Source organism: Gymnodraco acuticeps, unplaced genomic scaffold (assembly GCF_902827175.1).
Source record: "Gymnodraco acuticeps unplaced genomic scaffold, fGymAcu1.1, whole genome shotgun sequence".
NCBI classification, from domain to species: domain Eukaryota; kingdom Metazoa; phylum Chordata; class Actinopteri; order Perciformes; family Bathydraconidae; genus Gymnodraco; species Gymnodraco acuticeps.
The window spans coordinates 627,192-655,066 of NW_022992110.1; positions in this window are offsets into that span (position 1 = coordinate 627,192).

Sequence of the window (27,875 nt, forward strand, 5' to 3'; positions counted from 1 at the left end):
TGCATACTGTAAGTACTTAATTATAATTAAGTACACAAATGACATCACCCATCTCTTCAGAGAGCTACAGGTGACCTGTGCAGCAACACATTTCAATCAATATTTGTCAATACTAAGAGCTGCTAGATTGAGCTGCTGTAATGGAATATGTAAGGAGAATAAGAACATACCATGTGGTCCAGCTGGAGTCTCATCTGCCTCCTGATCACTGCCTCTGGCCCTCTTTCTGATACTTCATCTTTATTCCTCACATATATTTATTCTTCTTCTTCAATAATGTCTTCATCTCCTCCTCTTCCTCCTGCTCTGACCCTCCTGGTCTCTTCATCTCCTCCTCTTCCTCCTGCTCTGACCCTCCTGGTCCTTTCATCTCTCTTTTCCTTTTCCTCTTTCTGTTCGTCCTGATCACTTCTCATATGTCTTTGTGTTGTTGTTGAATCACTCCTATACTCTGGCCTGCAAGAGTCTACTTGTGAAAAGCACTGGTACAAATGCTTATATAACTTTACAAGTTAGGGCCATGTAGCCTAGCTAATATGTAGCATATCATAAATATAACATCAGAAAGTATTGATCAAGCGCACACAGGCAGCTGTGTTTGGATCCAGTTTTTACGGTAAAGGATGTATCCTGGTTTCATTGATCTGGCCTCATGGCTGTGATGTGTAGTTTACGTGAATTTAATAGTAGGCTACCGCATAGTTTAGCAAAGTGATCGATCTCCCAGCTAACGCTGTCTGCGTAGTATTTTGTAACGTAACGCCCGAAACAGCGCCCGTCTGTTAAACGCTATCGATTCAAACTAAAGCGTTTTATTAATATTTAGTTTCAAGCTCTCGTCCTTAGTAAAAACAAAACTAGTGGAAAGGGAAATGCTCCAAGGGGAAGCTGATCCATAGGTGATGGGACAGCTCGCTCCCTCTCTGCAGCAGTGTGAGCCGCGGGCTGTGTGAACGCCGCTCCGCAGTTTAATGCAGGGCCGTAGCTGCGTTTTTAACGGGCCTAAAATGATATTTAAAATGATTCACTTTTAACTAATTTAATGCTTGTTTTGTTGCTTGAGAAGCTTGAGGAAATAGTGTAGGTTTGTTTTAGTACAGTTTTAGGGAAACAAAAGTTAGGGGGGCAGCTGGGGGGGCAAGGCTCTACAGTGGGGGGGGGGGCAGCTGCCCCCCCTTGCCCCCCCGTAGATCCGCCCCTGTACTAACTGCTGTCTGTGCAATTTACTCCGCGCGAGTTGGTGGACTTTGTTTTGCTTACTTTAACATCATTTTTGATGGTTGGGCTAAGGTGGGGCTAAGCCATTTCTTGGTATGGCTGTAGCCTACCCCAGCCATACCCTGAAGAGGTATACCCTGCCGTAGTTCTTTATTTATAGAGCCCTGATGAGAAGACCTTTGGAAAAACTAGAAGAAATGCCGCCAAAACTGAATACTTGACGTGGATCATAAATATATCAACAATTAAACAACATCTTAAATATCTCTTCACACAATACGTCTCCTTGCAGTATCAACACTAATTCGGCTGACTTTTACATTTGATCTAATTCATAGATAGGTTATATTTACACCAAAACGGTGCACAGCTGATATAAAAGGACTTGTAGTTTTTAAAGATATTAGCCTCCTGATTTTCTTTGAATATAAGAATGCAAATACTGAGTCTGAAATAGTATAGCAATATGCTGTAAAATGATGTGAAAACATGAATAAAACTACACATCATCAGATGTTGTACATACATAAGTGTCCTACACTAATAATACAAAGTTATTATGGCTGTGTGTACCTTGTGTGCACCGCCTAGTGGTTAAAGCACGTTATTGAATTATTGTTTGTATGTGTTAACATTCAGGTAAATGTGTTAAATGTGTGTTATTTGTTGTGCATGACCAGAAGCCAATAGCGTAACAGGTTAAAGGTCATGATGGGTATAAATAAAGCCACGCCTCCAATGGGAGAGTCCGTTGAATGAAATGCCACTGTCTCTGATGTTTCGTTATTCCTCCGCTTATTTGGATGCTAAACAGCAATGATGCTAACAGGTTATGGGCCCAGAGACACCCAAATAAGTATTTCCGGCATTTGTCCACCGATGGAAAGTCGCAACGTAGCACGTGTGGTGGATTAGCAAGCTAAGCTAACGCCATGAGCCGGTTGGGCGCAGGTTCCAGTAGCCGTTGGTCTCGGCTAGTGTTTGACAGGGATGAAAATAACTATGAACTGTGGGAGACGAAATTATTGGGCCATCTTCGCTTACAAGGACTGAAGAATACTATGTTAAGGAGTCTTACGGACATAATTGAGGAAGATGAAGAGGCGGACGATGAAGGGAAACATTAAGAGGCTTATGCAGAGCTTATCCAATTTCTTGAGGACAAAAGTTTGTCCCTTGTAATGAGGGAGGCGGTGGATAATGGTCGGCAGGCATTGAAGATTTTAAGAGACTATTATGCTGGCACAGGTAAACCACATATTATCAGCCTATATACTGAACGGGCATCACTCCTAAAGTCAAGCAGTGAAAGTGTGACGGAGTATATAATACGTGTAGAGACCGCCATCACCGCTTCGAGAAACGCGGAGGAGAAATTAAATGATGGGCTTCTTGTAGCAATGGTTTTGAAGGGACTGCCAGAATAATTTAAACCATTCGCGATACACATCACGCAAATTGACCAGACAATAAGTGTTACTGAATTTAAGACTAAGCTCCGCAGCTAGGGGGATACTCAGCGAATGCGCACACCGCCACCAGAGGACATTATCATGAGGGCGCGGGAGCAGTTGAGAGCGAGACGACCCTCTGTACCAAGAGCATGGGATAAAGGAAACAAGTGTGCGGACATTGTTTGTTACAGATGCGGCCTGAGTGGACACAAGGCCGGAACGTGCCAGCGTAAGCTGTGGTGCAGTCATTGTAAAAGCAACACGCATCGGGATGCGGCCTGCAGGCGGAAGCAGCAACGGGAGGACGACGTGCGGAAAGCTTCGGATGAAACGACTGGCGAGGAGTATGCTTTCCGAGTCAACGACGTGGACAACGAGGTCCAGCCAGGGCACAGCATCACCGAGAGAGGACTGATGGTGGACACAGGGGCGACTTCACATATCGTCACGGATGTAACAAAGTTCAAGAGGTTTGATGATGACTTCCAGGCTGAATCCCACTGTGTGGAATTTGCTGATACAGACATGGCATGAGATCCTAGGACACTGTAATTATGATGATATTCAGAAGTTACAGAATGTTGTTAAAGGCATGTCAGTTAAGGATAAGGTAAACAAACCTCCACATTGTGATGTATGCACTAAAGGGAAGTTTACCCAAACCAGGAACAGGGAGCCTGATGTAAGAGCCAGAGCAGCTCTAGAGTTGGTGCACACAGATATAGCAGGACCAATAGATCCACAATCCAGAGAAGGCTTTAAGTATGCTTTATCATTCACAGATGATTACTCCACTGCAGTGTTTGTGTATTTCCTTAAAAACAAAAGTGACACAATGCAAGCAACAGAGAGATTTCTGGCCGATACTGCCCCATACGGGAAAGTAAAATGTATCAGGTCAGACAACGGCACGGAGTTCACAGGGAAACATTACCAAGCATTACTATGCAATAATAAGATTAGACATGAAAAGTCAGCACCGTATTCCCCACATCAAAATGGCACTGCTGAGAGGAATTGGCGCACACTTTTTGACATGGCCAGGTGCATGCTTATAGAAAATGAGATGCCAAAAAGTATGTGGACCTATGCAGTACAGACAGCAGCTGTAGTAAGGAATAGATGCTTTAACAACCGCACAAAACAGACACCTTACCTTTATGCTGACCAGTAGACGGCCTAACCAGTCCAGAATGCACACGTTTGGGTCAGTGTGCTATGCCTATAAGCAAGACAAAAACAAACTGGACTCAAGGTGTGAAAAGGGAATTGTTGTTGGATATGACAAAAATAGTCCAGCCTAAATGGTCTATTTCCCTCACAGTGGAAAAGTGCAAAAATCTAGACTTGTGAAGTTTGTGACCAAGACCAATTCAGAAAGAGAAACACAAACAGAAACCGTCTCTGATGATGACTTTGAGGTACAGAACAAATCTGGCAAAATCAAGCATGATACTAACGTTAGTCCAGTATCTATACCTGTGGTAACAGAGACAGAAGACGACAAGAGTGAGCTTAGGCGTTATCCTTCAAGAGTGAGGAAGAAGCCAGCTTACTTATGTGCCAGTGTATGTGGTAAGGAAAGTGAGGATCAGCTACTGACAAATATTGACTATTGTTACAGATTAATGTGCAATATCCCTTTAACATTTAGGGAAGCTGTAACTTCATCTGAGTCAAAACAATGGGTTATTGCAATGGATGAGGAAATGCAATCACTAAAAGAAAATGACACATTTATCCTGACCAACTTACCTCAGAGTGAGAAAGCAGTGGGGGGTAAATGGGTGTATGATATCAAAACCAATGTTGATGGGTCCGAAAGATACAAGGCACGATACAGTCAGAAGAGGGGTGACAACTATGATGAGACATTTTCACCTACCGCTAACCTCACCAGTATCAAAGTGTTGATGCAAAAAGCAGCACAGGAGAATCTGATTTACACCAAATGGATGTTAAAACTGCTTACCTGCATGCACCAATAGACTGTGAGATATACATGGAACAGCCAGAAGGTTTTGAGGTAAAATCCAGTGAACGTGAAAAGTTGGTGTACAAGCTAGAAAAGTCACTATATGGGCTTCAACAGTCAGAACAACATGCTCCATGAGTATCTGAGTGAAAAAGAGTTCCTACAGAACCCGAAGACTTGGGGAAACTAAAACATTTCCTTGGCATTGATGTTGATCAAACTGATTCATGTGTAAAGATGTCACAGAAGAAATATGTGAACAAAATACTTGAAAGGTTTAACATGCAGGATTGTAAACTGAGAGCGACACCTTGTGGGCAAAAACTGAACTACTTAGATGATGATGTACCGATGAAGGATGCTAGAATGTACAGAGAAGCAGTAGGTAGCCTGATCTACCTGGCTGTGTGCACGAGGCCTGCCGCATACTGACGCTACACACGGACCACTATTGCGGTAAGCATGTTGTAACTTCCGGTTGTTGTCATCTCTGGGTATCCCGTGTGCCTGTTCTGTTGCTGATAGCTTATTATCTTAACTTAATCGATCGTTTTAAAACTCTTGATCACGGCAACTGCCTGACGTTGTAATCACACGTTACTATAGCTTAAGCACTCACAACTCTCCTTCTCTTAGCGACTGTAACTCCACAGTTGCCTACACTCTTTTCGGGTTTGCTAACGGTAGCTACTTTAGCTTGATAGCTAGCCATGGCTCTTTCCCCACCCTCGGGTGCTATTTCCTGCTCTTCCTGTCTCATGTTTGGTTACTTCCCTACCTCCTTTACTGGTACCGGTACATGTGTTAAATGTAGTATAGTTGTTAGGTTGGAGGCGGGAATCATAGACATAGAAGCCCGGCTCCGCATCTTAGAAAGTAACTCAGCTACAGTAAAGCCCATGTTAGCCGGTGCGGACCGGCAAAAGGTAGCTCCTATTAGCCGTCCCCCGGCAACTCCCGAGCAGCAGGGAGACTGGGTGACTGTTCAGAAGGGGCATAACGCGAAACCCGCAGGTCCCCACCAACCCGTTCACGTATCTAACAGATATTCCCCACTCAGCGAGACACCCGCTGAGAAGCCAACTCTGGTTATTGGTAGCTCTATTATGAGACACGTGAAATTAGAGACCGAAGCCTCCACAGTCACATGCATTCCGGGGGCCAGAGCGGGCGACGTTGAGGCGCATCTTAAACTGCTGGCTAAAAATAAACGTAAATACAGTAGGATTGTTATTCACGTCGGTGGTAATGATGTTCGTATACGCCAATCAGAATGCACCAAAGTTAATGTGGAGTCGGTGTGTAGTTATGCTAAAACAATGTCGGACACCGTAATCTTCTCTGGTCCCCTCCCCAATCTGATCAATGATGACATGTATAGCCGCATGTCATCATTTCAGCGCTGGTTGTCTTGGTGGTGCCCAGCAAACAATGTGGGCTTCGTAAATAATTGGACAGCCTTCTGGGGAAAACCTGGTCTGATTAAGAGAGACGGCATTCATCCTACTTTGGAAGGTGCAAATCTCATTTCGGCAAACATTTCAGGGCTTTGTGGACTTAATCCATGACAAACTGGAGTTGAGACCAGGAGGCGGAGTCGCAGTCTTACACGCTTCTCTGCGCTCTCTCCTAGGCAGTCATCCATAGGAATCCCGAACCCAATAACATACCCAATATTAGCGGTGTGTGTGTCTGCCCAAGGACAAGTTAAGGTAAAACCTAATAGAGGTGTCATACATAATAACCTAATAAAAGTAAATGTAACAACTACTACAGTGCAACAAAACAGGAATATTAAATGTGGTCTCTTAAACATAAGATCTCTAGCATCTAAAGCAATATTGGTAAATGATTTAATATCAGATTATAATATTGATATATGCTGTCTCACTGAAACTTGGTTGAGACATGAAGAATATGTCAGCATAAATGAGGCCACTCCACCCAGCCATATCAATACTCATATTGCCCGAGGCACGGGCCGAGGAGGTGGAGTTGCAGCAATCTTTGACTCAAGTTTGCTTATCAATACTAAACCAAAATTAAATTATACCTCCTTTGAAAGTCTCGTTTTTAGTCTTACGCATCCGACCTGGAAAACTTTGCAGCCAATCTTATTTGTTACAGTGTACCGTGCACCAGGTCCTTATTCAGAATTATTATCTGAATTCTCTGAGTTTTTATCAACTTTGGTTCTTAAAACAGATAAAGTAATTATCGTAGGTGACTTTAATATTCATGTTGACGATGATACAAATAGCCTTACTGTTGCATTTAACTCTATATTAGATTCTGTTGGTTTTTGTCAGAGTGTAAATAAACCAACCCACTGCTATAATCACACTCTCGACCTTGTTCTGACTTATGGTATTGAAATTGAGCAACTATTAGTCGAACCGCATAATCCTGCTTTATCCGACCATTTCTTAGTAACTTTTGAAGTACTGTTACGAGACTACAAAGCATTAGTCAAAAGCTCCTGCAGCAGAAACCTATCTGTTAGTGCTATAGCCAAATTTAAGGAAGAGATTCCACCAATACTTAACTCGATAGCATGTCTGCATGTAAGGGAGGAAACTTATACAAAATGTACACCACCCCAAATTGATCATGTTGTTGATAGTGCTACAGATGCGCTGCGAATAAAATTAGACTCTGTTGCTCCTTTGAAAAAGAAGAAAATAAAACAACATAGATTAGCTCCATGGCATAATGCCGAAACCCGCAAAATAAAGCAAAAGTCGAGACAACTTGAAAGGATATGGCGTTCCACTAAACTTGAAGAATCTCGTTTAATTTGGCATATTACTCTCAATGAATATAAGAAAGCACTGCGTAAAGCGAGAGCAGCCTACTACTCTTCATTAATAGATGAGAATAAGAATAATGCAAGATTTCTTTTCAGCACTGTAGCCAGGCTGACAGAAAGCCACAGCTCAATTGAGCCTTCTATTCCCATAGCACTCAGTAGTAATGATTTTATGTGCTTTTTTAATGATAAAATTGTTACTCTTAGAAACAAAATTAATGACCTCTTGCCTTTGACCAGTATAGTGTTATCAACAGCTCCCGGAAACGTAAGTTCTAATATTACACTAGATAGTAAACTAGAATGCTTTTCAGCCATAAACCTTGAACAATTAAATTCAATGATTCTCTCTTCTAAACCATCAACGTGTATGTTAGACCCAATTCCAACTAAGCTGTTGAAGGAAGTTTTCCATTAATTAGCACTTATTTATTAAATATTATGAATATGTCTTTATTATCAGGCTATGTTCCACAATCATTCAAAGTAGCAGTGATAAAACCGCTTCTTAAAAAGCACAACCTCGATCCAGAGGTTTTAGCCAATTATAGACCTATTTCCAATCTTCCGTTCCTCTCAAAAATTCTTGAGAAAGCGGTCGCAAAACAGTTGTGTGATTACTTAAAAAACAATGATTTATTTGAAGATTTTCAGTCTGGCTTTAGAACACATCATAGCACAGAGACAGCTCTGGTTAAAGTCACAAATGACATTCTAATAGCCTCTGACAAGGGACGTGTCTCTATTCTTGTTTTGCTCAATCTCAGTGCTGCATTTGATACTATCGACCATGATATCTTATTGCAAAGACTAGAGCACTTAGTTGGCATACAGGGAACTGCTTTAGACTGGTTTAGGTCCTATCTATCTGAACGCTCTCAGTTTGTACGTGTCAATGATGAATCTTCCACGCAAACCAAAGTTAGCCATGGAGTGCCACAGGGCTCAGTGCTCGGACCTATTTTGTTCACATTATATATGCTTCCGTTAGGCAATATTATAAGGAATCATTCTGTACATTTTCATTGTTATGCGGATGATACTCAACTATATTTATCAATCAAGCCTGATGAAATTAATCATCTAAATAAAATTCAAGACTGCCTCAAGGACTTAAAAACGTGGATGACCTTAAACTTTTTGATGTTAAACACGACCAAAACTGAAGTTATTGTACTTGGCCCGAAGAATCTACGAAACAAATTATCTAAGGATATATTAACCATGGATGGCATTAATTTGGCCTCCAGTGAGACTGTAAGGAATCTTGGTGTTATATTTGATCAGGATTTATCCTTTAACGCCCACATAAAATCAATTTCAAGGACCGCCTACTTCCATCTACGTAACATTGCAAAAATCAGGCATATCTTGCCTCAAAACGATGCAGAGAAACTAGTCCATGCATTTGTTACTTCAAGGCTGGATTATTGTAACTCTTTATTATCAGGGTGTACCAAGAAGTCAGTCAAGTCGCTTCAGCTGATTCAAAATGCTGCAGCTCGTGTACTAACCAGAGTTAGGAAAAGGGACCACATTACTCCTGTTCTGGCTGCCTTACACTGGCTCCCTATAGAACACAGGATATAATTTAAAATTCTTCTTCTCGCCTACAAAGCCCTTAATGGGCAGGCGCCATCTTACCTTAAAGAACTCATTATACCCTACTGTCCTACTAGGGCATTGCGTTCCAAGAATGCAGGGTTGTTGGTTGTTCCTAGAGTCTCTAAAAGTACAATGGGAGCCAGAGCCTTTTCTTATCAAGCTCCACATTTGTGGAATCAGCTTCCAGTTTGTGTTCGGGCGGCAGACACCCTATCCGTTTTTAAGAGTGCGCTTAAGACCTTCCTTTTTGATAAAGCTTATAGTTAGGGCTGATTAGATTCAGCCCCTAGTTTTGCTGATATAGGCTTAGTTTGTCGGGGGACATCTTACTTCTTCCTTCTCTCTGTCTATACCTGTGTACTCTCATGTTCCGATTAACCCAGCTTCCCCAAATGTCTTTCTTTTTGGTGGCTATATACGCCGGGATCCGGAGTCATGGATGATCCTGCGCTCCTCTGTCCTGGATCTTGAGTCGTGGCTGTGGTCCTGGATCATAGATCCTGGATGGATATCCTCGTGGATTCATCTTCCTATTATACACACATGCATTTCCAAACATTTGGACTACCTATGTTGCAAATGTATTATCTTTTCAATTTACACACGGCATCTATTGCACGTCTGTCCGTCCTGGGAGAGGGATCCCTCCTCTGTTGCTCTCCCTGAGGTTTCTCCCATTTTTCCCTTTAAACTGTGGGTTTTCTTCGGAAGTTTTTCCTTGTACGATGTGAGGCTCTAAGGACAGAGGGTGTCGTATTGTCATACTGATATTTTGTACAAACTGTAAAGTCCACTGAGACAAATGTAACATTTGTGATATTGGGCTATATAAATAAACATTGATTGATTGATTGATTGATTGATTGATTTGAGTTTTGTTGTCAGTAAATTGACCCAGTATTTTTCTGAGCCGACAGAAGAGCAATGGACTTCTGTAAAACATGTACTGAGATATTTGAAAGGTACAATCATGACCTCTCTGAAGAACCAGCACCTTACCGTGGTAGAGAGGTTTGTGTGCCCTGATGAACCTGGGGGCTGTGTTGTCTGGAACCTTGTGTTCCTGGTAGGGTCTCCCATGGCAAATTGGTCTCAGGCAAGGGGCCAGACTAAGATTGGTTCAAAAGACCTCATGAAAGAACAACAAAGAAGTGAGGATACCCGGCCCGGAGGAAGCCCGGGGTCCCCTTCTGGAGCCAGGCCCAGAAGGAGGACTCGTCGGCGAGCGTCTGGTGGCCGGGCTTGCCACGGAGCCCGGCCGGGCCCAGCCCGAAAAGGCAACGTGGGCAACACCTCCGCTTCTCCGTCCCGCGGGCCCACCACCTACGGGAAACATTGATGGGGTCGGGTGCGCTGCCAGAAGGGTGGCAGTGAAAGCGGAGGGTCTCGACGGACCAGACCCGGGCGACAGAAGCTGGCTTTGGGGACGTGGAACGTCACCTCTCTGGGGGGGAAGGAGCCGGAGCTTGTGCGGGAGGTGGAGCGTTACCAGTTGGATCTGGTTGGGCTCACCTCTACGCACAGCGTCGGCTCTGGAACCTTACTTCTGGATAGGGGTTGGACTCTATTCTTCTCCGGAGTTGCTCAAGGTGTGAGGCGCCGGGCGGGTGTGGGGATACTCACAAGTCCCCGGTTAGGTGCTTCGTTGTTGGAGTTTACCCCAGTGGACGAGAGGGTCGCCTCCCTACGCCTGCGGGTTATGGGGGGGAAAACTCTGACTGTTGTGTGTGCTTATGCACCCAACAGCAGTTCAGAGTATACGGCCTTCTTGGAGACCCTGGAAAGAGTCCAGTATGGGGCTCCTGAAGGGGACTCTTTAATCTTGCTGGGAGACTTCAACGCACATGTGGGCAATGATGGAGACACTTGGAGGGGCGTGATTGGGAGGAACGGCCCCCCTGATCTGAACCGGAGTGGTGGTTTGTTACTGGACTTCTGTGCTAGTCATGGATTGGCCATAACAAACACCATGTTCGAACATAAGGATGCTCATAAGTGTACGTGGTACCAGAGCACCCTAGGCAGAAGGTCCATGATCGATTTCGTTATCGTATCATCGGACCTGAGGCCGTATGTTTTGGACACTCGGGTAAAGAGAGGGGCGGAGTTGTCAACTGATCACCATCTGGTGGTGAGTTGGGTCGAGTGGCGGGGGAAGCCTCTGGATAGACCTGGTAAGCCCAAACGTGTAGTTCGGGTGAACTGGGAACGTCTGGAGGAGGCCCAAGTTCAGGAGGCCTTCAACTCACACCTCCGGCGGAGCTTTTCGGGCATTCCTGTGGAGGTTGGGGACATTGAACCAGAGTGGTCGGTGTTCAAAGCCTCTATTGCCAAAGCCGCGGCGGGGAGCTGTGGTCTCAAGGTCCTAGGTGCCTCAAGGGGCAGTAACCCTCGAACCTCCTGGTGGACACCGGTGGTCAGGGAAGCCGTCCGACTGAAGGAGGAGGCCTTCAGAGATTTGTTATCCCGGGGGACTCCCGAGGCAGTTGCAAGGTACCGACAGGCCCGAAGGGCAGCAGCCTCATCCGTGGCCGAGGCAAAGCAGCGGGTGTGGGAGAAGTTCGGAGAAGACATGGAGAAGGACTTTCGGGCGGCACCAAAGTTGTTCTGGAAAACTGTCCGACACCTCAGGAGGGGGAAGCAGGGAACCATCCAAGCTGTGTACAGTAAGGATGGGACGTTGTTGACCTCAACTGATGGAGTGTTAGGGCGTTGGAAGGAACACTTTGAGGAACTCCTGAACCCGACAACTCCGCCCTCTATGTTAGAGGCAGAGCTGGAGTATGACGGGGGATCAACACCAATCTCCCGGGGGGAGGTCACTGAGGTCGTCAAACAACTCCACAGTGGCAAAGCCCCGGGGGTGGATGAGATCCGCCCGGAAATGCTGAAGGCGTATGACCGAGTTCCCAGGGAGTTACTGTGGGAGGTGCTGCGGGAGTATGGGGTGAGGGGGTCTCTACTCAGGGCCATCCAATCTCTGTACTCCCAAAGCGAGAGCTGTGTCCGGGTCCTCGGCAGTAAGTCGGACCCATTTCCGGTGAGGGTTGGCCTCCGCCAGGGCTGCGCTTTGTCACCAATCCTGTTTGTAATATACATGGATCGGATTTCGAGGCGTAGTCATGGGGGAGGGGGTCTGCAGTTCGGTGGACTAAGGATTGCACCACTGCTTTTTGCAGATGATGTGGTTCTATTGGCTTCATCGGTCTGCGACCTTCAGCACTCACTGGATCGGTTCGCAACCGAGTGTGAAGCGGCTGGGATGAGGATCAGCACCTCCAAATCTGAGGCCATGGTTCTCAGCAGGAAACCGATGGACTGTCCACTTCAAGTAGGGAATGAGTCCTTACCCCAAGTGAAGGAGTTCAAGTATCTCGGGGTCTTGTTCTCGAGTGAGGGAACAATGGAGCGTGAGATGGGCCGGAGAATCGGAGCAGCGGGAGCGGTACTGCAGTCGCTTTACCGCACCGTTGTGACGAAAAGGGAGCTGAGCCAGAAGGCAAAGCTCTCTGTCTACCGGGCCATTTTCGTTCCTACCCTCACCTATGGTCATGAAGGATGGGTCATGACCGAAAGAACGAGATCGCGGATACAAGCGGCCGAGATGGGTTTTCTCCGCAGGGTGGCTGGTGTCTCCCTTAGGGATAAGGTGAGAAGTTCGGTCATCAGGGAGGGACTCGGAGTTGAGCCGCTCCTCCTTCGCGTCGAAAGGAGCCAGTTGAGGTGGTTCGGGCACCTAGTTAGGATGCCACCTGGGCGCCTCCCTAGGGATGTGTTCCAGGCACGTCCAGCTGGGAAGAGACCAAGGGGTAGACCTAGGACCAGGTGGAGGGATTATATCTCTTCGCTGGCCTGGGAGCGCCTTGGGATCCCCCAGTCAGAGCTGGTTGATGTCGCCAGGGAAAAGAAAGTTTGGGGCTCTCTGCTGGAACTGCTACCCCCGCGACCCGACCACGGATAAGCGGGAGAAGATGGATGGATGGATGGATGGATGGATGTTTGGAGAGTAACAATTTAAGGTGGAGAACCTTATAATGTTTTTATTTATTAAAAAAAAAAAAAAAAAACACAAATGTGATATCAAGTGAGGGTGTTAACATTCAGGTAAATGTGTTACCAATTTGTGTTATTTGTTGTGCATGACCGGAAGCCAATAGCGTAACAGGTTAAAGGTCATGATGGGTATAAATAAAGCCACGCCTCCAATGGGAGAGTCCGTTGAATGAAATGCCACTGTCTCTGATGTTTCGTTATTCCTCCGCTTATTTGGATGCTAAACAGCAATTATGCTTATTCTGCTAACAGTATGTGTTATATTTGATGAAAAAAATATGAAGAGCACATACTTTCAGAGGGGGAAAGTAGAAGGTCTGTGATAGAAATATAGAATATAAGAAATCAAGAAGATACTATAAGTGATCTCTACAATAAAACAGTTTAGTGCAGGATGTACAAATATATTAATATGAGGAGGTGCAAAACAGACAAACTAATTAACCTTTATTAACACATTAAAGAATACTTTAGGTTAAGGCCTTCTTTTAAATAAGAAAAAAGCTTTGGGGGTATCTATCTACAGATAAATATTAAGCCTGACAAAGTACTTAACGTCTAATATATTGCTTTCCTGCAATGTTAACTATGTTGAAGCACTTATTTTAACTGATATTATACATATGAATTATACTCTTATGTATGTAGATAGAATAAGAAATGTGCAGAATTTGACAGTTTAATGGTGGAGGTACACACATATTGATAGATGTCTTGTAATGCACTGTTGAGGAACCTGTGACCCAAGTTTTTCATTCATTGCATACACCGTAGTTGTGTATATGATATGTCAATACACCTTTGAAAATCTTGAAAGGGATGTGCAAAATAGCCATAATATACAGTCTTTAATTAACTATTAGTAGAGAATAACGAGTAATGAATATACTTTATTACTCGTTTCCATTCATGTCAATTGCAGATACATGTTTAGTCTCCTCAAGCACCAACTATCAAATATCTCTCCTGATTGTTGGCACTTGACAATCACCTTACCTGAATTTTACTCAGGTGTAACTAAAGTCTGATTTAAGGGTTGTTTATATTTCACATAATTAATCAGAATCTGCAAAGTAACTCAAATAAGTGTAGTGGAGTAAAAATACCAGGTTAACCTCTGAATTGTAGTGAAGTAGAATTACAAAGTAACAATGCGCTGTCATATATTAATGCTGCGCATTATGGACACAAGCGATTTTCACCAATTTATTAATTATATGTTTTACATTTGATAACACCAATGTGTTTAATACTCGCAACTTCTAATTGTGGGAAAAACGAAAACGTTCAGTAGAGACGTCCCATAGAACATTTTGCGAAACACAATAGCCAGCATGTGTAGTTCTGGGGGGGCGTTCGATTCCAGTTTTGGATAGTCTGGCGTGGTTGACGCTCGGCGTAACCTTGGCGCACTGCCACTCCAACATTCAATCCCAGAGCTTGAAGATGAATCACGGGGACTGTAGTCCTAAACGATAGCTGGGGATTATGGGTAGTGTAGTGTCTTCGGCCATCCTAAACTCAGAAATGTTTTTCGTATTTAATATCGCATTAACACCATATCCCTACATGCATTGCGGCTAAAACATCCAATCAGCTAGCTTAAACCATAGCTGAGTATCTTGGGTAATCAGTTCAGTGGCTGTGTATCGCAATGATGCTCGAAATGTCCCTTATAGGCCTACGTCTGTTTCCGGTTATTTTTATTTTGAAATTCAGTTCCTGACGGACGCCAAAAAAGCCCGAGAATATGGAATTAAACAATTAAATAAAAACAAGGAAAATTGTGTGTAATTGGTGAGTAAATAACAGTGTGTTATTTAGAAAATAATTTAAAAAAAAGATTAAAAAAAAGATTTAAAAAAATACAGATTTCAGTATTCTGAGGCTCTGAGCCATTTATTTTCCTCACAGACGACAAAAAAAGTCCGACATTATACGAATTAAAATAAAAACAATAATCGTGGCTTGATATTGAGTAAGAACATGTTTTATGAACCCCACAGCTTCCAGTCTTCCACGACCCGAACGGATAAAAAGACGTGCTGCAGGCACGAAACATACAACCAATAGGAATACATTGCTTTTAAAATTGTTCTGTGTGACACGAAACAAAGGGGGAAATCGTGTTGGTGAACACGAATCAATAGATTAAATGTCGTGACTATAACACGAAATGCCGTGAGACTGGGTTGTAGCAACAGCATTGTCATCAACACGTGATGCTTTTGTACAGTTGTTCTATTCTTAGAACCAGAGTGTGCACAGATGGTGATGTTTCCATGGCACAATAACATGTTTGTATCTGAACCCTGTTGTGCTAGAAGTAGTTAACACCCAGCTGCTGTGATGTAGCTCACACCGCCATATGTTTAAAGGAAACATTTTGAATACAAGACACACCTGATAATGTTTTATCCGTAAGAAAACCAGTTTAAGCGTTTTGAATGTTTTCTGGCATCACAAGTCATATAAACATGAATGTAACTATGAAACAATAAAATCCCTATATTGCAAATCCTGTATGCCAAAAAACAAGAGGGATCCGTAATATTTGTAGAATAATGTATTTGTGGCGCAACCTTTCAAATACTTTAATTGTGTCAGCTATGTTATTTATTTGTAATCCTGTGTTACTCATTAAGTCAAGTTAAAATATATCTAAATGTTGTTTCTAGAGTATATTAACAGAACCGAAGTCCCGTTTAACACCAGGTTTTTATCATACGTTTGAACCTCATTATATTTTTCTGATACTAAAAGCCTGGGGATGCAAGTCCTATTTTAGCCAAAGCACTAGTAACTAGTTTAGTTTGATTGAACTGCTGGTCTCTGTTTCAGTCTGACACATGTTCCTTGTCTACACAGACCACGGTGCGTCTGTATCCGTTCCAGATCCACAGCATCGCTCTCTCCTCCTTCGCCTCCATCATGGGACCCTTTTGAGGATTCTTCGCCAGCGGCTTCATGAGAGCCTTCAAGATCAAAGTAGCAATTTTGTACACGTTTGTTTACTTCAAAACACTCCAACTATCCCTTTTAATGTCTGTTGTCTTTGCTCCATATATATTATATTCATAGCAGCAGTCTGATCACATGTACTGTCGTCTGTTCTTCCAGGATTTTGCCAACACGATCCCGGGTCACGTTGGCATTATGGACCGGTTCGACTGCCAGGGTTAGCTAACCCACATTTGTTAATGTCTACATTGCCAGCTTCATCAGGTAAACTCACAGCTATGGTTTGTTTTAAATTGATTAGTTTAGACCCCCCCACTTTTACTATGCGGAAAGTCCATGCATCGGTCTATCCTAGGGGTACTCAAATACAAATATTAAAGGTCCAAAAAAAATGTTTTAATAAGACAAAGGTCCTTTTATTATAATTGTATTTATAATTGGAATAAAAGGATACATATTGAGATATGAAGTTCTAATATCTTAAGAGAAGAGCTTGAATATAAAAAAAATACAAACTCTTTTGGCTTCTTCCTGTCTTTCTACTGGGCCTCTCTTGGCTTTGTAATGGCTATCTTCTAGCTCTATTCAGGGTTTTGGATTTTTTTTCTAGCTCTATCCCTGATCATTTTCAGAACCTGAAGGCTCTATGCGGACTATCTTCTGGTTCTCCTCTGGATCCGTCCACTATCTCTTGTCTCTGTCCAGTGAATTACACTTGTGTTACTGGAGCAGGTAAAGCATACAACAGATACTTTCAGCATTATCGGAGCATGAAGTGGAAGCTTGGACGAAACACAGCTGACTTCTAAACAATGAACACCCGCAACTTGGAAGAAATAAAGTTGGGTTTTATGCGTTCTAATATTGCAATGCAAACCCATGATGTAATGACAGTAATTCAGAATAATTGAGTCATTGAATAATCATTTCAGTAGATTTAATCAAACAAAGCATTAACATATTGGACATGGCCTCAAGACTGTAACCTCTTCACATTCTGTTGAAATAGTCAATTACTAGCCATATCTCACACATTGCTGTTTTGAATCATTAATGTGTGGATGACAGTTGAACTGGATGATGTAACATTTATGCCATCTGCTGGAAAGAAGACGTATCGCTCTGTTGGCGTCGTTTAGACAACAAAAACAGAGTGAATCTCTCATTTCATCAACAATCTTTGAGGACAGACACCGTCCTGCAGAGAGCACACAACCCAACAGCATGTCTTTGGTCTAGCATCACTTTACAAAACGTTTGCATTAAGACACTAAGACTAGCTGGTCCCTTGTAAAGGTCAGTCCACCTTAAATGAGCAGTGGGTGATCAGCAGGTGAAAGGCAGGACACGGGAACTTGGTCCTGAGGAGATGTAACGATTATTAAACAAGAAAGTTGTCGAGTCAAGGGGTCAAAGAAATGAACATTTGTGATTATGAGTGAATCGGTTAAAGGTGGGTGAAATCAGGCTTAGGGAGTAACGTATTACATGTAACGTCATTAGGTCATCAGGACACAAAATAGACAAATGTATTCCCTTATAGTTACAGAAGCAGCTGACGACCAACACACTTGTATCTTTTGAAACCATTATGCCATTTAAATCTTTTGTCACAAACATTGCAGCTCTATTCTTCCTCTCCTGTGTGGACTCTCATGTGTGACTTTAAATGATCACTCTGTGAAAAAGCTTTCTTACAGACTGTACACCTGTGTGGTTTCTCTCCTGTGTGGACTCTCATGTGTTCCTTTAAATGTCCACTCCGTGAAAAAGCTTTCTTACAAACTGAGCAGCTGTGTGCTTTCTCTCCTGTGTGGACTCTCATGTGTGCCTTTAAAATTCCACTCTGTGAAAAAGCTTTCTTACAGACTGTACAGCTGTGTGGTTTCTCTCCTGTGTGGACTCTCATGTGTCTCTTTAAAATTCCACTCTGTGAAAAAGCTTTCTTACAGACTGTACAGCTGTGTGGTTTCTCTCCTGTGTGGACTCTCATGTGTGCCTTTAAATTTCGATTCAGTGAAAAACCTTTCTTACAGACTGTACAGCTGTGTGGTTTCTCTCCTGTGTGGACTCTCATGTGTTCCTTTAAATTATCACTCCGTGAAAAAGCTTTTTTACAGACTGAGCAGCTGAAAGGTTTCTCTCCTGTGTGGACTCTCATGTGTGCCTTTAAAATTCCACTCTGTGAAAAAGCTTTCTTACAAACTGAGCAGCTGTTTGCTTTCTCTCCTGTGTGGACTCTCATGTGTGCCTTTACATTTCTATTCAGTGAAAAAGCTTTCTTACAGACTATACAGCTGTGTGCTTTCTCTCCTGTGTGGACTCTCATGTGTGCCTTTAATATTACACTCTGTGAAAAAGCTTTCTTACAAACTGAGCAGCTGAAAGGTTTCTCTCCTGTGTGGACTCTCATGTGTGCCTTTAAATTTCCATTCAGTGAAAAAGCTTTCTTACAGACTGTACAGCTGTGTGCTTTCTCTCCTGTGTGGATTATCATATGTGCCTTTAAATTTCCATTCTGTGAAAAAGCTTTCTTACAGACTGAGCAGCTGAATGGTTTCTTTTTAGCACTACGTCGTGAATCACTGACAGATTCATGTCTATTTTTCAGTGAGTTTGAGCCTGACGCAGGTTCTCTGGTCTCCTTCCAATCAGCACTGTCTTCAGTGTCAGGTTCAGAAGAGTCTTCAGTGTCAGGTTCAGAAGAGTCTCCTGTGTGGTCCTCAGTCTTTGGTTGTAAACTGCTCTCTGGATCTGAGTTCCTGGCTGGTTCTGGTCCTCGACAGTCATCTCCATCAGCTTCTGTTTCCATGTGTTCAGTTTGTCTTTGATGAGGCTGAGAGGACTGAGGTTTCTCTTTTTCATCTTCACTCTTCACAGGGTCAGGAGTGAAAGTGGACTTGGTGATATCAGCCTCCTCCAGCTCCTCACTGATCCTGAGTTCCTCCTGTTCCTGCTTAATGTGTGGGGGGGGCTCTGGGTCCTCCTGGTCCAGACTGGTGCTCCCCTCCTGCTGGTCAGGGAGAACCTCTTCTTTAACCACCACCTGGACGTCTGCAGGAAACACACAGTCAGAACAAACTGTTAAGTGTTAGCATTTAAAAATATAATCACCATTACAATCGGAGACATTTTTCAGCCCTAATTAATGCCTTTGTTTTTATATTTTCACATTATCTTTCTTTGTCCCACTTAATGTGTATTTTTGTTGTCTCAGTTCAACTTATGTAGCCCAGCCCCTTTGAAAATGAAAAAGGGTTTTTTCTTCTGGCGTAGCACTAGCTGCAATAAACAAGGAATTGTATTTGGGATCGTTCACAGATACACTACGCCTACAGTATAGAATTAAAATACTGCATTCAAACCTTATTTAAGTAAAAGTATGCAAGCATCATCAGAACATTTGACGGCACCTTCTTACGTAACAGTAACAATGGTGCAGTAAAATGTTCCCTGTCAGTGTTTAATTTATGATGTTTCTTGATTATTTCGTATGTTCACCTGGAATCAATCAATCAATGTTTATTTATATAGCCCAATATCACAAATGTTACATTTGTCTCAGTGAACTTCACAGTATGCACAGAATATCAGTATGACAATACGACACCCTCTGTCCTTAGACCCTCACATCGTACAAGGAAAAACTTCCAGAGAAACCCCACAGTTTAAAGGGGAAAATGGGAGAAACCTCAGGGAGAGCAACAGAGGAGGGATCCCTCTCCCAGTACGGACAGACGTGCAATAGATGATCGAAAATATGATACATTTACAACATAGGTAGTCCAAATGTTTGGAAATGCATGTGTCTATAATAAGAAGATTAATCCACGAGGATGTCAGCAATCCTGTGGGAGCGATCAGGGAAGTAGTATGGTGAGAGTCAGGCAGGACCGCAGAGACAGGTTCAGCCACGACTCGAAGTCCAGGACTCAAATCCAGTGCTCAGGATAGAGGATCCAGGACACACGACCACAGCAACAGGATTAGCCTCGACTCAGGATCCCGGCGTATATATGGACACAAAAAAGAGATTTGCTGCTGCTGGGCACCCTCATGTGGAATCAAATGAAAATGTTGACAATGAAGTTGAAGCTCCAAAAGGGATGGAATGAACTCTTATCTGGAAAGGAACAAGGCTCAGAGTACAAGGCAACTCAATCCTCATGCTAATCAATTTGTCCCACAGAGAAATGACAAAAATAACATGCAAAATGAATTTCACCCTAATGCCCAGGCTGTCACTGTAAGACCAAAGGAAACCTCACAGACCATCAGGTTTAAAGACACATCACAAACTGTCAGGCCTAAACAAATGGCAGTGTTACAGACGGACGTCAAGCACCAACACAGGTGGTTCATGATGCTCAACAGACAGGACGAGCATCCTCCTTGAATATGACATGACCAAACTGACATCACTACAATGTTAGTACAGCAAAATGTAGCATCCTCCCTACCAGTGACAAATATACCCACATTTGATGGTGATCCTCTTCAGTAACATTCTTTCATCAGATCCTTTGAAAATTGTGTTGAGGTTAAAACTGATAATGCAAGTGATTGTTTACATTTCTTGGAGCAGTTCACCAGGGGGCAACCAAGAGACCTGGTGAAAAGTTGTCAACACCTGCCCTCTGTTCAAGGATACCAAAGAGCCAAATCCCTGCTTGCTGAACATTTTGGAAATGAATACAAAATTGCTTCTGCTTATATGGACAAAATTGATAGCTGGCCTCTGGTTAAAGCAGAAGATGTCAAATCACTGAAATCCTTTTCCCTGTTCTTACAGGAATGCTCAAATTTAACACAGCGAATCATGCACATGAATGAGTTGGACATGCCATCAAACCTCAGAAACATCATGATGAAGCTTCCTTATAAGGTGAGGGAGAAGTGGAGGAGCCATGCATGTGATTTGCAGGAGAGACGTGGTTGCAGAGCACTATTCATTGACCTTGTGAACTTTGTTGAAAAACAAGTTAGAATTGCCTCTGACCCACTGTTTGGAAATATTCAGGACTCAATTTACTAGCTGCAACAAACCCCCCACTGTCAGTGAACTAGGGCTGCACGATTTTGGGAAAAAAAAAATCTAATTGCGATTTTTCTGACAAATATTGTGATTGCGATTTGCGATATTTATTTTTAAGCAACCCAACGGAAGTTTATTGTAAAATGCGGCCATAACTCCGGCTAGGAAGGTCGTATCAACGTGCTCCCGTCTCTAGCACCCCCGCAGCCAGAGCTACGAGTGAAAGAACTAAACTTACATGAAACTTCCGTTGGGTTGCTTTAAAGTCAAGCTTCAGTTTAAGATTCACCCTTTAATAGAAACATGTGATGGAGCATTACTAACCTGACTCAGATGCTTTGTTTCACCAAAGCATCTAGGAGAGCTGAAGCCATTTGGAAAGGGCAGGCACTTTCAAAAATACTTGGGAGGTGATTGGATCAATCTGTCTATCACCTTCTATCATGGGCCACTTCTGATTGATTAACAATGGCTGGTACATGTGGAGCACAGCACTTCTGATTGGTGTGGATGACTGACACACAAGAAGAAGAAAAAAAAATTGTAAAAAAGTTAAAAAAAATCGCAGGCTTTGCGATTTGATAATCGCATCATTTCAAATCGCGATTTCGATAAAAAAATCGATTAATCGTTCAGCCCTACAGTGAACCAAGGCATAGGAAACAGGGCACCTTTGCCACCGGTGTCACTGCAATGAAAGAAAGAAACAAAGGCTACATGGATAATAAGATCAAGTCCTTTTCTGCCCAAAGTCACAACAAATGCTGTTTATTCTGCCAACAAACCAGCCACTCACTTGAAAAATGCTCACAGTTTAAGTTAAAGACACAAAAGGACAAGATACATTTCATAAAGGAGCATGGCATTTGTTTTGGTTGCTTGAAACGGGGACACATAATTAAAGACTGCAGGAGTCGATTGGATTGCAGTGTGTGTCAGCAAAAGCATCCTTCAGTCCTTCACATTGAGCAGAAGGGTATAAGTACACCTTTTAATGAAGCACAAGAACCTGTGAGCCCTCTGAGTGTAACATCTGGTCAGTCTCAAACATGTGGCCATATAGGGGCCGGAGATGAGTGCAATGCTGTGTTTTCGATTGTTGCAGTTCAAGTGAAAAGCTAAATGAGTGACAGAGTTGTACAGACCTATGCATTTTTGGATCCGGGGAGTTCCGGTACCTTTTGCACTTATAGCCTTGCAAAGAGATTGGAGCTAAGTGGCAAGCCAGACAGTATTCTATTGCAAACAATGGGGCAAAATAAAATTGTGAGTACCAATGTATTGTCTCACTTGGAAGTGTCTGGCATGGATACAGATGATTTTATTGAATTGCCCAATGTCTTAACCCAAAGAGTTATGCCAGTGTCACGTGTGAATAGTGCTGCGTACCTGGACTCACATTCAGGTTCAGGTCCGGACTCAAGTCCAGAGGTTCAGGTTCAGGTCCAGACTTATAAGTCTAGACTTGTGTCAAGTTGTGTGACTAAAGTGAACTTATTGTGAGCTAATTATCAATTGAAAATAAACTCATAATCAACTCAAATTCAAACTCGTCAGGTTTATTGTGCTCCCTTCCAACTTGTGTCTACATTTCTCTACATTGTACAAATGTAAAAAAATAAAATGTTTGCCACTTAGTCTACAAATGACTTATGACAGCAACTACAGTGAACTACTACAAAGTTCAAACATGTATTTCATTTACCAAACTAAAGTAACCGAACAGTGCCTGAGCTGACTGAGCCTAAATCCCTAAAACTTTGCTGAAAGCTAGAGTGTAGAGTAGACTATACGCATTACACTGTTACACACCTACTATACAGTATACACTGTAGTGACTGTACAGTCAGAGTGTACTGTACTGTCTGTACACCATGTATTTTCTACAACTCTACATGTGTACATTATACAGTACATACGACATACATAGTGATGTACATACATACTGTTCAAAATTCAAATCAATGTTGATATGGTGGTGAGTTGGGTCGAGTGGCGGGGGAAGCCTCTGGATAGACCTGGTAAGCCCAAACGTGTAGTGCGGGTGAACTGGGAACGTCTGGAGGAGGTCCAAGTTCAGGAGGCCTTCAACTCACACCTCCGGCGGAGCTTTTCGGGCATTCCTGTGGAGGTTGGGGACATTGAACCAGAGTGGTCGGTGTTCAAAGCCTCTATTGCCGAAGCCGCGGCGGGGAGCTGTGGTCTCAAGGTCCTAGGTGCCTCAAGGGGCGGTAACCCTCGAACCTCCTGGTGGACACCGGTGGTCAGGGAAGCCGTCCGACTGAAGAAGGAGGCCTTCAGGGATTTGTTATCCCGGGGGACTCCCGAGGCAGTTGCAAGGTACCGACAGGCCCGAAGGGCAGCAGCCTCATCCGTGGCCGAGGCAAAGCAGCGGGTGTGGGAGAAGTTCGGAGAAGACATGGAGAAGGACTTTCGGGCGGCACCAAAGTTGTTCTGGAAAACTGTCCGACACCTCAGGAGGGGGAAGCAGGGAACCATCCAAGCTGTGTACAGTAAGGATGGGACGTTGTTGACCTCAACTGATGGAGTGTTAGGGCGTTGGAAGGAACACTTTGAGGAACTCCTGAACCCGACAACTCCGCCCTCAATGTTAGAGGTAGAGCTGGAGTATGACGGGGGATCAACACCAATCTCCCGGGGGGAGGTCACTGAGGTCATCAAACAACTCCACAGTGGCAAAGCCCCGGGGGTGGATGAGATCCGCCCAGAAATGCTGAAGGCTCTGGGTGTTGAGGGACTGTCATGGTTGACACGTCTCATCAACATTGCGCGGAAGTCGGAAACAGTACCGAAGGAGTGGCAGACCGGGGTGGTGGTTCCCCTTTTTAAAAAGGGGGATCAGAGGGTGTGTGCCAATTACAGAGGGAGGGGGTCTGCAGTTCGGTGGACTAAGGATTGCACCACTGCTTTTTCAGATGATGTGGTTCTGATGGCTTCATCGGTCTGCGACTTTCAGCACTCACTGGATCGGTTCGCAACCGAGTGTGAAGCGGCTGGGATGAGGATCAGCACCTCCAAATCTGAGGCCATGGTTCTCAGCAGGAAACCAAAGGACTGTCCACTCCAAGTAGGGAATGAGTCCTTACCCCAAGTGAAGGCTTAATGCAAATGGCTTAATGCATATGGTGGACATGCTGTAACTTAACTTGTCTACTCTTCCATCATGACTGACAGCCAATACAATGTTATGTAATTCAGATTTTAATACATTTTATTGGCAAAGATAGCCTAAAACACACAATACAGTGGTTTCCAGCATTATCAAAACATTAAACACTTAAACACTTTTCAAGGGATAGTGATATATTATTTTAAATCTGTTAAGGTCAACATAGAAAAGGAACACAATCAATCTTGTTTTGTACAAAATACTGAATGAAAGGGAGAGGAAAGGGATGTGATACTGTAGTTACAGCTGAAACACTCCCTCCTGAGACTTAAAGATCAAATGCAAAGCTTCCAAATATTTTTTTTATAGAAATGTTGTTTTTAAGACTGCCTGTATTTTTTATTTGATTTAAATCGAGATAATACACCCAAAAAAAAGCTTTTTATTGATCCAAAACTCGACCCAAAGCCGTCTGAATTTCTGACATGTAATTCCCAGCAGCCTCCGCGCGCGTGACGTAATAGTGGCCAAACAGTCTCTGAACCAAATATCCCGACTCGGCAGTCTCGGTCACATGTTTTTCGAAAAGAAAACTGAATTAACATGGGTTATTGTTGAGCTTTTTGTTGTACGAACGGTGCGGGATCTGGGAGAGTTTTACATGCATTTCCCAAAGACCAAATAATCCGCAAAAAATTGATTTTTTTTAGTGAATAGTGTTGGATGGCAACCGACAAAATGGAGCAAGTTGTGTTCTGACGACTTCGCGTGTGATGCATACGACGTTGATCCTGCTATCATGAAGTCTGTTGGTGGAGAAGCATTAATAGCACGTCGGAGGCTGAAACCCGGAGCCGTCCCCTCCACATTTCAGCACAAGAAACCACTGAAAGAACGAAAGAGCCGGGCGATGCAGAAACGCCAAAGAATTGAGGTAGACAACTTTTGATTAGATTTCAAAGCGCACGGAGCACAGCAGATAACGCAGATAACGGAATTGCAGTTTTATTGCTTATAGAGGTGGGCACCGTTAGATTCTGTGTCTTTACGATCATAAACAATGTGTTGGATGTGGAGCTAGGATAAGTAATAAGGGCGCTAGGAGTGATAGGTTAGCATTTTTCGCTCGGGGCTAATTCACTGTTAGCATTGTAGTTTATCTGCAGCTCATTCATCGCTCCTCCACTCATAACGGAAAATGTCGAACGTCCTACAGTCGGTGATGCAGACTTCTTCTCCCATCCCTTCCTTCACTTTCCCATAGTTGTGGCAGCACTTGTTTTCTCGGCTTGTATGCATGGTCTGGCAGTTTCCACATCTACACCAATTCTCAGCACCCTCGGCCTCTTCCTCAGATGGCGAACTTGAATCATCGCCATCAGCACTTTCATCGGTGATATCAGGTGACGTTTCCTTGTATTTCCTCTTCGACATCAGAGGCTCGTAGAGATGGGGTTGGATGTCGACAACATACTCCAGATATTGGGTGGCCTCCGACTCAGAATCAGACATGATAAGCCGGGTGGAAATATGTTAGGCATTGAACAAATTCCCATCCACCTCGTCCTTGTGAGGTGAGTCCGCCTGGAATTAATTTTTTTAAACCTCTCTAAAAAGGTCAAATTTCACTTGTTTTGCATCAATCTTGATACAGGGTACTTATTATATGTTATAGTTTGGATTCCTAAAGCTTTTAGTCTATAGTCTACTCAGAATCAGACATGATAGACGAAACTAGTTGTACTATTGGTGGAAGCCGCTGTGATTGATAAGCCAGGTGGAAATATGTTTGGCACATCTGACGTCACGCGCCGCCATCTTGCGGAGGAGCGGCGGAGAAAATAAATCGTCGGACTTGGTGTTGGGGGTTGAACAAAATTAATATTGCGCATTGCCAGACTCATATTATCTCCGATTTTAATACTGCAATATCTTAGATAGTGTTGTAGCTATATGATTTCGATTGTACTGGCAATTTTTTCACAGCTCTCTGACAGTGCTTGTACGGAGAGGACGCTGGCGAGGACTGTTCGCCGCTTCTCCGCCTCTGTTACCCTCAATCACCCTCAGCTAACATTCGTTCTTGCAATAACCATCGAATTGGACTACTGCCCTGCATTGCACTGCACATTGTTTTTAATTTCTGCCTCCGTTGCTGGCTGCCCTCACTCAGCCATCGAGGTGCCGGGTGGCTACTGCTATCTGCTACATCGCCTGCCTGTCTGTCTCCGTCCCTCGCAACAACCGTGGACTCTCTCTGCCTCCTGTCTTCACCTCCAGGGTACATCTGTCCCGTCCCGCTGTTCACATCCTCCTGCCATGTCGTGGATCTCCCTCGTCTCCACAACAATCCTCCACCTCTGCGCACCTGGCCCGCTACACTGTAAAAAAATACAAGTTGACTCAACTTAAAATAATTTGTAACCCTGTTGCCTTAAAATTTTGATTAGGGCCAGGAAAGTATCTCAAGTAAATTCAACTTACAATTAAGTTTAGACAGGAAAGGATATCTAGTAATTTCAACTCTCAATTAAGTTTAGCCAGGAAAGGATATCAAGTCATTTCAACTCTCAATTACATTTCTCCAACTTAAAAAACCAAGTTCATAGGACTCTAAATAAAGCAAGTAAACCATTCGGTGAACTTATTTTTTTTTGTCAAATGAACAAATATTTTTGTGTATCAACAACTTTTCTCAAATTCTCTCAACTCACCCTTAAGTGTCTTAAACTTAGAATAATTAGTTCAATTGATAGACTACCCTAAGTCTCATCAACTTATTCGTTTTAGCAGTACCAACAAAGTTATTAAAGTTGTTTAAACTTGACTTTATGTTCAGTGAACATAGAAAGTTGTCTGGTCTAGCAATCTTAAATTCAGAACACTTTTTTGAATTAACAATTGCTCTGGCTACCGAATCCAACATTTTCAAACTGGTGAAGTGAATTTCTGAAACAATTAACAATCAAAAACATACATTTATTCATAATGTAGTAACTTTGTTGAAAGTGCAGTAGCTCAAGGCAGAACATCAGCAGCACATTATTAATAGAACAACGAACTATGCCTCGAGTAATATATGTTTAAAGGCAACGCCTTTCTTTGAAACATCTATCCAACTGCAAACAAGCCAAACTTAAAAACATGCTACAGTTCAGCAAACAGATATTGTATTGGTTCATATTTACGTGGATAAACAATGAAAAGTTGTGCCTTTAACCGAATCTGTATAAACATGTATAGAGTGCCACAGTGACGCGTCCTAAAACCCGGAAGTAAGCTGCACATGGGTTCCTTCGACAAAAAGCAATGCAATTTCTCCATAGGATTTTGGAAACTAGCTGGAAATAAGGTCTGTGGTTGAGACACGTTTAAGAGACAGATCACGTTTTGTTCAGCCGGATAATCTCCACATGTCTACCCTACTTTCATGATTTTCTAATCATAAATCTATCGATTATATTTATGATTAGAAAATTATATAAGTAGGGTAGACATGTGGAGATTATCCGGCTGAACAAAACGTGATCTGTCTCTTAAACGTGTCTCAACCACAGACCTTATTTCGAGCTATTTTCCAAAATCCTATGGAGAAATTGCATTGCTTTTTGTCGAAGGAACCCATGTGCAGCTTA